We start from the raw sequence: 11,080 nt of genomic DNA on the forward strand, positions 1-11,080 counted from the left end.
CCAGCTTACACCATGAATAGAGGACCCATACCAAGACAGGTCCCCAAACATTAACCACCGGCACCGATTATTTGACTGCCTCCAAAGACCCCAAGCGCATAAATACCCAGAGCCTAACTGTAAGCACCATGCCCGTTCCACGCATGCGCCAAGTACCGCTAGGCAGAAGAATACGCACATGCGCACAAAGACCACTTCCCATAGAAAGAAGCGCAGTATGGCGCACAGGAAGTGATGCGCAGATGGAGCATGTTCTAAGAAAAATGTGCCAAAGGCGCACAGGAAGTGATGCGCAGATGGAGCGTGTTCTAAGAAAAATGTGCCAAAGGCGCACAGGAAGTGATGCGCAGATGGAGCGTGTTCTAAGAAAAATGTGCCAAAGGCGCACAGGAAGTGACATAATTGATTAGTTCACTTCCCTATTTAAACCAAGCCAGCCTGTCACTTACTTGCTGGATTGTCTTATCAGCTCCTGTCTGTGTTGTGTCTCCTGTTTCCTGTCTTGAATATTAGATTGCCGTTGCCTGGATTTTGACCCGTTCCTGCCTCAACTACCTGCCTTGACTGCCGCCTGCCTTTTTGACCCTGGACTGTTTTGATTATTCTTCTGCCTCTTCCTTCGGTACTGCAACTGACCTCCTGGATTTTGACCTCGGCTTGCCTCGACTTTGAATTCTGGATTACCCTTCTACTTGCACGGTTTCATAACTACTGGCACTCGTGCCACTCGGTGTCTGCCTGGCCTCTGTCACCATCCTCAAAGGCTTTTAGACACGAGGTGCAAGGGAAGCCTCCTCAACCATCCAGTCTCCCAGACCAGGTTCGTAATAGTACAATCCAGCCATGTCTGAGACTGAGGGGAGTGCTTCCGCCTTGGAGTCCCTGTGCCAGGAAGTGGCCTCTGTGGCTCAGGCTGTGAAGGAGCTACAAGAGGGATACTTTCAGCTAGAAGGAAGAATGACCGCTATGGCTAATGCGGCTGTATTAGGTCCTGCACCACCCCCAGCAGCTGAGCCGATTCAAGCTCCAGACCAAGCCCAAGGATTGCATGTGCCTGAACCTCGGGTACCAATCCCGGAAAGATTCTCAGGAGATCGCCCCAAATTCCGGGCTTTCAGGAATGCCTGTCGGTTGTTTTTTGCATTGCAACCAAAGACCTTCGCTTCGGAGACTGTTAAAGTGGGTTTTGTCATCTCCCTCCTTACAGGTGAACCTCAGTCGTGGGCTCATCAGCTCCTGGAAGGGGAAAGCCCTCTATTGAACTCTCTCAGCACTCTGTTCGATGCCATGGCATTACTCTATGATGATCCTCAACGTACCTCCACAGCGGAATCTGTTCTCAGCTCCCTTCTCCAAGGACGCCGTCCTATTGAGGATTATGTGGCGGAATTCCGTAAATGGGGAGCTTACACAGCATGGAATGAGGCCGCTCTCAAGCATCAGTTTCGTATAGGATTATCAGAGACCCTGAAGGATGAATTGGCTCGTGTTTCTGTACCTGAAAACCTGGAAGGGTTGATACAATTATCGATCCAGCTTGATCGTAGATTCAGGGAAAGGAGGAAGGAACGGACTGGGACCGTCCGACCAACTTGGATGACCCCCAAAGCTCCGATTGCTCCACACTTTCGTTCCGCTGAACCACCTGCTGCATTATCCATGCCTGATTCAGAACCCATGCAATTGGGTATGTTAAAGACCCCGTTATCCCCAGAAGAACGTCAACGCCGTCGGCAAAACGGATTATGCCTGTACTGTGGAGGATCGGGGCACTTCCTGAATGAGTGTCCGATTCGTCCTTGTAAGTCTGCTTCTACAGTTTATGTACCTATCAGTAAGAATAGACTTTCCCACCTTACCCTTGATCTCTTTTTACAGATGCCGGGAAAGACTATCCAAGTCGCAGCAATCATTGATTCGGGAGCCTGTCGCTGTTTCATGGACTATCATTTCGCCCGCTTGCACCAAATTCCTTTGAATACTAAGGCCCAGCCTTTGACCATACAACTTGCTGATGGATCCCCACCAAGTTCGGGTCCTATCACACAGGAGACCTACCCTCTGTTGACATACACAGCACACTCCCATCTGGAACTTCTACGGATGGATGTCATATCATGTCCGATGTTCCCCGTAATCCTGGGATTGCCTTGGCTACAGACACATGAGCCTTCAATAAATTGGAATGCAGGAACCATAACCTTCTCTTTTCAATATTGCCTCCAACACTGTTTTGGTTCATCACCCTGTTTTGTTGTACAGCCAGAAAATGCAGAACTTGCCAGATCAGTCCCACCAGCATATCATACCTTTCTAGATGTATTTGATAAGAAGGGAGCTGACACTTTACCACCTCATCGGCCTTATGACTGTACCCAGACCAGGTTCGTAATACTAACAACAAAAAATGGCGGGCAGGAGGGAAGTTCACTCCTCGTCAGACAATCTCCAACTGCTGAAGAGAGGACTCTCCTACTCAGACCACCATTCAAGCTCCCCCTAACCTTTTGATCTGTCTAATCAGGTAAGTGACCTTGTCCAAAAACCGAACCCTCGCTAACCCTTTTGTAACTTGTCTCTCTACCACCTAGTCATGCATGCCCTTCGCTTATTTATTTTTTTCCGCTTCGGGACTTACTGAACTCTGGTACTGCAGGGGAAACCTATGGGTTGAAGGTGAATATTGCAGAAAAAGCTGTCTATTTTTTTTAATGCATTATTCATTTTCACTTTTGTTTTTTTAGCAGGAGTTCTGCTTTAAGGACACTGCATACAGTAAGACATGATTCCAAACATACTGACAAATAGGTTTGGGGTTTACATGCATTTTAAGATATTTTAGATTTAAAAAGTAGTGCGATGACAAGATACTCAACAATAATGGTTGGACTTATGCCCTGCATTGTCATTCATCTCCATCACTGGGAAATTTGTGTGTCACCATTTATTCACACAGCCAACCTACAGGGTGGCTACACTTAAAAAGAAAAACAAAATTTAGTTTGCTTTATGTAGACAGCACGACTGGAAAAATGACAAATGTCCTAGTACCAGGTTCTGACAGGGCCTGTAAAAGCTGCCATTAGCCAGATAAGGGCTAGAGATGGGTGTAGCTTGTCCACCTACCTGACTGACTTAGAACATGTTATCTAGCTGGCAACATTGGTCTATGTCTGCCTGTATTGCTTCATAACGGAATTGATGGGGGTCTTTTTACTGCTTTATAATCTCCAGTAAATGTGGCTGGTGTCCTTTGTGCACGGTGTAGATTACAAGTGATGGCCAGACCTCAAGTGCCATTGTTTGTACAACTGTTACGCAATGCTTCCTTCACACAGTCTGACATCGGAGGGGAGAAGTGTTCAGTCAGGAGCTACAAGCACTCTTCCTCATAAAGTTTTGGATTTAATAAAATGTCTCAGCCCCCCAGTTAGAAGATTCTACTTTGTGTGTAATCAATAATGACGCTGCAAGTTCTTAGCTCTTAATTATTTCTCATTTGACAGGACAGTCCCTTTGCTAGAAATTAATCCCTAAGGATCCCTTGGCTCCTCAGTTATCCCTTTTTTTTGCTCCAATGTATTATTTATTTATTGGTATTTATATAGCGTTGGCAATTTACGCAGCGCTTTACATAATGCACATTCACATCAGCCCCTGCCTTCGAGGAGCTTACAATCTAAGCACCCTATCTCCCTTGCATACATAAAGGGCTGATTGAGACAGAAGCCAGTGAGTCTGCCTGCATGTCTTTGATGTATAGACTTTTATTTACAAAAAAAAAATTACTATTTAGTTACCAGAAGCGTTGGGCCCACCTCGTTTTGTCAGTCCGTTTCTGACCCGTGATTTGACTGATTCAAAATGGACTGCAATACATTCCTATAGACGACCAGATTAGGAATTCAGGGAGCTGTCTGTAAGGCCCATAAGATAAATATGTAAAACATATATCTAGTAGTAGTAAGTCACACTCACCTTGACTTTTTTCTGCAGTGGTGAAGACATTTCTTGGCTTATCCATGGAACTTCTTTGGTTTCAAACATTAAGAACTTAAGAAGCTGTTTAAAAAAGCAGTAAAAGGTCTTCTACAATATAGAACAAGAACAGTTGAATGTGTCCAACGACTACACACTCTACCATGACCAGGATAAATGAGGACCTTCTTTCACTGATATCTAAAAAAAAACTAAAACATTTTTATAGTTGTGCTTATATCACTTGATGCAGTGGAAGCTTAGTACAATATAGTGGGTTTAATATATTTATTGACATTTTACATTTTCTCAATCTACAAATTGAAAGTGTAAGGCACATTCAGTCGAATTTAGAGGTTCAATTTTTTCACACTGGGGTATACGTAAAACAACAATATGAAAACAACAATAACAACTGTCTAGATTTATGGCCAGGTTTAAGCACAGTGGGTTGAAAACATTGCAAAAGGGGAAAGGGCAAGTGGGGGGGACACCAAAGGGGAATGGGGTGCTGGTATGTAGGAGAAGGGGGTATGAGTTAGGAGGTAGGTAAGGGAGGAGAAGGGGTAGGGAGAAGAGAATCACAGGGATATGGCATGATATGGAATTAGATAAGTGGAAAGCGTTTTAGTATGTCATATGGTACGTACAGAAGCAACTTGCTCCTCCATTGTAACACACAATATCTGCATGTAATAATGTCATTATAAATACCAGACATGTGGACATAATCTTTTAGAGCAAAGTCTTCCAATATCGATTTCCTTTGCAGCTCTGATATATTATGTGACTGAATGCTGACAGCTGCAAAGGAAGGTGATGCTGGAATATGATGTCACAAAACTATGTCCTTGTCAACACTCATCAGTCACCATCATGCCCACCGGTCACTAGGGCCCTTTTTGCATGGTAGCCTATAGAAGGCTTTCTCTACTGCATAAGGGCCACTTGGTCAAAGTTCCCTTGTCCTCTCTGGAACGGTAGGCCCCTTCCTTTTATCTGTCATGGTCCCCCATCTTATGGTCTACCATCTCAACACTATCATGCCCACCCATCACTGCAGCACTTTTTGCTTAGTACTCATTCTTTAGCCCATAGAAGTCTTTCTCCACCACATAAGGGCCACTTGGTCATAGTTCCGGGTTCTCTCCAGGACAATGGGAGCCGTATTTATTTTTTATGGTCCCCCAGCATAAGAAGCTAATTCTTGTTGATGTGCAAATGGTTTACCAAGAATGCCATGGCCTTTTGAAGATCATTTGGAATGGGCTGCTAAAATCATTTACAAGAAGGATTTTAGCCCAGAGGTCAGGAGAGCAAGGCCGGGAGATGCTCCTGATGACCTGTCAGTCTGACAGAGAGATTAGCCCTGTGTGGACATGAAACATACACAGGATTCACTCCAAACAGGGTGCAGAGAATTATACACGGAGCAATTGTACAAACAGTTCAGTGCTCAGGAACAGCTGCTGCACCGTCACACCACTGCCAAGTGTCACTTGTAATCCCCAGACATCAGGGTGTGACTTCGGCTTTCCTCACTTTTCTGACAAAATGTGTAATCTACCGCAGAGCCTTCCCGAAACAGAAGATATTTACATGTCATCACTTCCATCACAAATCCAGAAGACGAGGGATTTACTCTTCATTGAAGGATAGGCGCCGAGACTCGTGAATCATCCCGATAGGCTTTGATAGCTATCCTGAACCACTGGAATGCGTATTTCCTGAAACATAGAGACAATTTTCAGACTGACTTACCAAATTGGTTAAGAATTTTCACAAAATAAATTGTGTAAATTTTCACTTCTATCATCCAATCACGTGAAAAGCAAATTTGTATTTTCTTATTTTATCTGCACATGATTATTTAATATGAACAGAAAGTGGCCTTTCACACGATTGGATAATTAAAGTGAATAGTCACACAATTTCCAACTCCTTTAAGGTGCCCATACACTTTACAACCCTCGCAAGACTTTTGTCTTGCGAGGGTTGTAAAGTAATTTAAATTTTTTTTTTAAACGTACGATCATGTACAGGCAGATCGTACTTGCGATCATCGCAAGCCCGCCCCCCTGAGGGGTGGGCTTACGATGACTGCAATGAGGGGCGGGCTTACGATGACTGCAAACAGGCAGTGTGCGCGTGCGCACACCGGCCCATTCGGCAGTTGTCGAACCAGCAGGCCACTAACTCGCCGAGAATCGTACGATTACCGGCGGGTTTTCCAGCCTGCTTATTCGACGGAAGACGTGCGACCGTACAGTAGAAACGGTTGCACGCCTTCCATACACTTTGCGATTATCGTACAATCACGGGATTTCCAGCGATTCTCGTACAATAATCGTGCAGTGTATGGGCACCTTTAGAGTCCCTAACAGGCCCTAACAGTTGTGTTGGATACCTGGTCCACCTCATATTGGCAGGCCAAGTATCCAACACAACTGTTAGGGCCTGTAGCTCTTCAAGAGAACAAAGATTGAAGTCACCGCCCACCAGAATTTATTATAGGTATTTATTATTTTTATTGTAGTGATAGGGGCACTTTAAAGAAAAGATTGATATAGGGAAAATGCAATGTGCCTGTCTGTCTCTGACGTCAATACTTTCTGATTCTCTGACTCATAACTCATGTTTCACGCAAACTCTGTTTTTGCCATTTTCTCATCTCAGTTCTGCCTATCTCCTCCAGTCTTTTTCAGCCACTTCCTGTCTACTTGTGCACGCTCCAGCATCAGCTGCACATCATTGATCTGGACCAGCTTCCTGATAGTGTCAATGGCCAAAGATAACAATGCAATAGGTGCACAGCTTGTATTCTCTTCTTGAAGTGTATAGGAAAGAGTGACAACAAAGTAGGGAACTAGGACTCAGTGGCATAAGTATTACCATAGCGACCCATGCGGTTGATATGGGGCACGGGGCAAAGAGGGGCCCGGCCAGGAGGCCGGGGCCAAACAGCTGAGATGGAGGAGGCCGGAGCCCGGTGTAAGAGGCCAGGGCCTGAAGCACGGTTGTAGGGGCTGTGGTGGTAGTTGGCCCGGCAGCAGCAGTGTTGGTAGTCGGGGCCTGGCAGCAGTGGCTGTAGTCAGTGGCCAGTGGTGGCAGCGCTGCTGAAGGAGGAGGCCGGGATCAGTGGCCGAGGAGTCAGCAGCACTGAAAGAGAAGGAGGCCGGTGCCCGGAGGTGGAGGAGGCCGGGGCCCAGCAGCCGGCGCCTCGGGGATGATATGAAAGGGTAGCAGGGAAAGGGACCCCGAACAGCCCACCTGGGACCCTGCACGGTGGGCTCTGCAGGGTCACTCTCAGGTGGGCTATGCAAGGTCTCTGGTGGGCTCTGTGCAGGGTCACTCTCAGGTGGGCTGTGCAGAGTCTCTGGTATTTGCGTGGTCTCAGGTGAGCTCTGCAGGATCTCAGGTGGGCCCGGGGGGGCTCTGGTATGTGCGGGGTCTCAGGTGGGCTCTGCAGGGTCGCCCTCAGGTGGGCTGTGTGGGGTCTTTGGTAAGTACAGGGTCTCTCTCAGGTGGCTTTGCAGAGTCTCTGGTGGGCGCTGTGGGGGTCTATTGTGGGCTTTGGCCACACTATAACAGGAATTGCCTTAACAAGACCTTTATGGCAGGATTGTCATGTATTGCCTTAAAGTAGAACTATGGGGTTATGGCTTTTCCCCATAGTTCTCCTTAGGGTAATGGGAGGACACAAACTAGCGTCCTCCCGTCACCCTTGGCTCAGTATACCGCGAGCTGTAGCTCGCGTATACTGAGACGCCGCAGTATACCGCAAGCTGCTGCTCGCGGTATACTGAGATGCCGCAGCTGAAGCAGATCCCGACAATTATGTCTGGATCCGCCCAGCTGCGTGACTGACAGCTGGCTCTGCCAATCTAGAGGCAGAGCCAGCTGTACCCGCCTCCTTCCGTTCCGCCAGTCAGCGCTGGCGGATCGGAGCCGGGAGGGGGGGATCCAGCCCCTCCCCTGTCACGGCAGAGAGCCGTGACAGGATCGAGAGGTGAGCGAGCGCCGGTATGTGTTCGCTCACCTCTCGATCTACTGAACCGACCTGTGACAGTCTCATTGTCACAGGTCGGCTAGAACTATGAGGTGAGTGAAAAGCACTCACCTAATAGTTCTCCTTTAACTAAGTCAATTTAGAAAGATAAGTTGATGTACTCTGCAAATGTTACATTAAGACCTATAGGGAGCATATGGATTTGAACAGGAGATCTGTTGAGCTGCAGTCAAAATGCACTAATACTGACCTACACCACTTTAACGTATGTGTTTCATTGTTATTCTAAAACTTCTTTGACAACTCCTTTCTTTACCAGCACATGCAGACTTTTTTCTTTCCTCTCTCTCTCTCTCTCTCTCATTGCACGGCCAGTTTTTAAGAACAAGACATTCTCAGCTCTGGAAGAGGTTGCTGAAGCATTAAATTGCTCTTCTTTAGATCCATGAGGACATTACAGGTCTGTGGACTATGTCAGATATGGGAATTGACAGTTTAAGTGACCCTGCCAAGTCTTTAAAAAATCCAAAATGCCGGTCACTTCAATATATACCTCTTGGGTGACCCTTGTCTGCTACCATTCCACCACTGCAGACTCAGAAAGAGTTTTTAGCATTCAACACTTCAGGGAATTTGATATGTTTGTCCCAATCACCGTGCTGTGGTTCCTTCCTCCAACACCCTCTTTGATAAAGATATTTGCAGGTTTCTATCTTTCCTTTCAAACATCAATGAGAAAAAGTCCTACAGGGGGCACCCGGATTTGAACCAGGGAACTCTCGATCTGCAGTCGCATGCTCTACCACTGAGCTATACCCCCACATTACAACAAGTTTTTGGCATTGCAATTATTTTTTGTAATCTCCTGGATAACACCTTTCTTCAATGATATTTCCAAGCTGCCATCTTTCCTTTCATGCACTGTGGCCAAAGCTGCAAGAGACACCCAGGATGCTTTACCACTGAGCTATATCTCCCACATTTGTCAAGACTATACATTTTTTTTTAATGCCTTCCTTTTTAGGGCATGTTCACTGGATCCAGACCAGAACATTTTTTGTCCACACCTCAAATGCATCCCAATGTATCCCTATGGTATTTTTGAGCTCTGTTCACAACAGTGCAGAAACAAAAATCAATATCCAATCAAAACAACACTATCCCCTTAGCAAAGAAATCCCACATTAGGAGCTGCCAGCTGAACAAGTAACTCAATGAGTGTATAATGTATCAAAAATAGTATTTTTAATTAACATGGAAGTAGTACAAATCATAAATCACCTAATACACAACATTTAAAATCTTTAAAAGGCTTCCCTTGAATAACCCAAGTAACCCGAGTCAAGTTTTCCCTTGAAACCCAGGAGCTGAATTCATATAGTTTATACACCTGTTACTTATTGTGAAACTCCTTCTCCCCTGTTCGTTTATTTAAAAATCAATATCCCCCATATTTGTCAAGATTTTTGATTTTTTTTGTTATAACACAGGATGCTGGGTAAGATTGACAGGGGGGAACTGGTTTTGAGCTGGGGACCTCTTGATCTGCAGTCAAATGCTGTACCCCCCAAGCTTGACCTGGTTTTTGTCATTTCACTTTTCCTTAAACCTCTTTGATAAAGCCCTTCATTAAAGATGTTTGCAGGTTGCCATCTTTCCTTTCAAGCACAACTGAGGATAAAACCTACAGGGGGCAACCACATTTGAACCAGTGACTACTCAATCTGCAGTTGAATGCTCTGCCACTGAGCTATACCAACATATTTTGCCAATGTTTGGCACTGCAAATTTTTCTAAACCTCTTTAATAACACCTTTCTTTAAAGAGATTATTATTATTATTATTCAGAATTTATATAGCGCCAATAGTTTGCACAGCACTCTACTATATATTTCCAGGGTGCCATTTTTTCTTTCAAACAGAACTATGGACAGAAGCCACGGGGGGTGCCCAGGATGCTCTATCACTGAGCTATACCCCCACATTTATCAAGATTATTATTTTCTTTAAAGTTTTTTTTTTACAATGCCTTCCTTTAAATACACTCGCAGTCTTCACTTAAAGACACTTGCAGGGTGTTGGATCAATTCTACAGCAGGCACCTCTTAGTCTGCAGTTGAATGTTCTACCCACTGAGCTATACCCCCCACATTTGACCCACTTTTTAGAATTTCAACTTTTTTTCAAATCTCTTGAACCAGAGACTTCTAAATCTGCAGTCAAATGCTCCACTACTGAACTACAGCTTAAATTTCTAGAGCAATCTTTTTTGCTTTTACCACTTTGAGAACACATTCCTGTAAAGAGACTTGTGGGATGCCATCAGGGGCGTAACTAGAAATCACAGGGCCCCATAGCAAAATTTTGCATGGGCCTCCTGCCCCCCCTCCACCACCACTGGGCCCCCGGCCTCCTCCCCCACCTCAGCTGCTCGGCCATGGCCTCCTGGCTGTGTCCCCCTCTGCCTTGGGCCCCATAGCGACTGTGTGGGTTGCCATGGTGATAGTTACACCACTGGATGCCATATTTCCTTTGCAGCACAACTCTGGAAAAATGCTACAGGGGACACCCGGATTTGGAGCAAGGACTTGAAGCAACTGCAATGAACTGCTCTTACTCCTCACATTTTACCAAGATTTTAATGTTTCTTTTAATTATTTGATAGGCCTTTCTAAAGCAGCCAGAGAAAATGACAGCTGAATGCGGAAGTGATGTAATACACACCACTTCCACATTCAGAGATCACAGAGGAGATCAACAGGTGGGAGAATGCTGATCTCCCTCTGATCTTTTGCTAAGAGCCACCGAGCTGGTCCCGGGCCCGCAGAGGGGACAGCGGAGCACGGGATAGTCGGTAACGGCGGTGGAGGGGGGAAGTCAGAGCTGCAAAAGGAGGGGGGTACACACTGGTGGCCACCGTACAAGTGATCGGACAGCCATAGTGTGTTCTGCTAGCGGGCGCGTGCCAGACGGCGTGCGCAAGCAGAAAAAAAAAGCCATATGTGTAGGGCGCCCCCGTTGGAGGGAGCTTGCTGTCCGTCCGGTTATTTACAACGGGCGGACGGCAAGTAGTTAAAGACAAGTGAAGACCTC

The 11,080-nt window shown here is 45.9% G+C and overlaps 1 non-coding gene across 1 annotated transcript; it reads right to left on the reverse strand.

Annotated features, from left to right (window-relative positions):
- Positions 1-8,735: 8,735 nt before the first annotated feature.
- TRNAC-GCA lies at positions 8,736-8,807 on the reverse strand. Its single transcript has one exon. It is a non-coding gene; the product is annotated as a tRNA-Cys (tRNA).
- Positions 8,808-11,080: the final 2,273 nt, after the last annotated feature.

This window comes from Nanorana parkeri, unplaced genomic scaffold (assembly GCF_000935625.1).
Source record: "Nanorana parkeri isolate BGI_ZX_2015 unplaced genomic scaffold, ASM93562v1 scaffold15, whole genome shotgun sequence".
NCBI lineage: Eukaryota > Metazoa > Chordata > Amphibia > Anura > Dicroglossidae > Nanorana > Nanorana parkeri.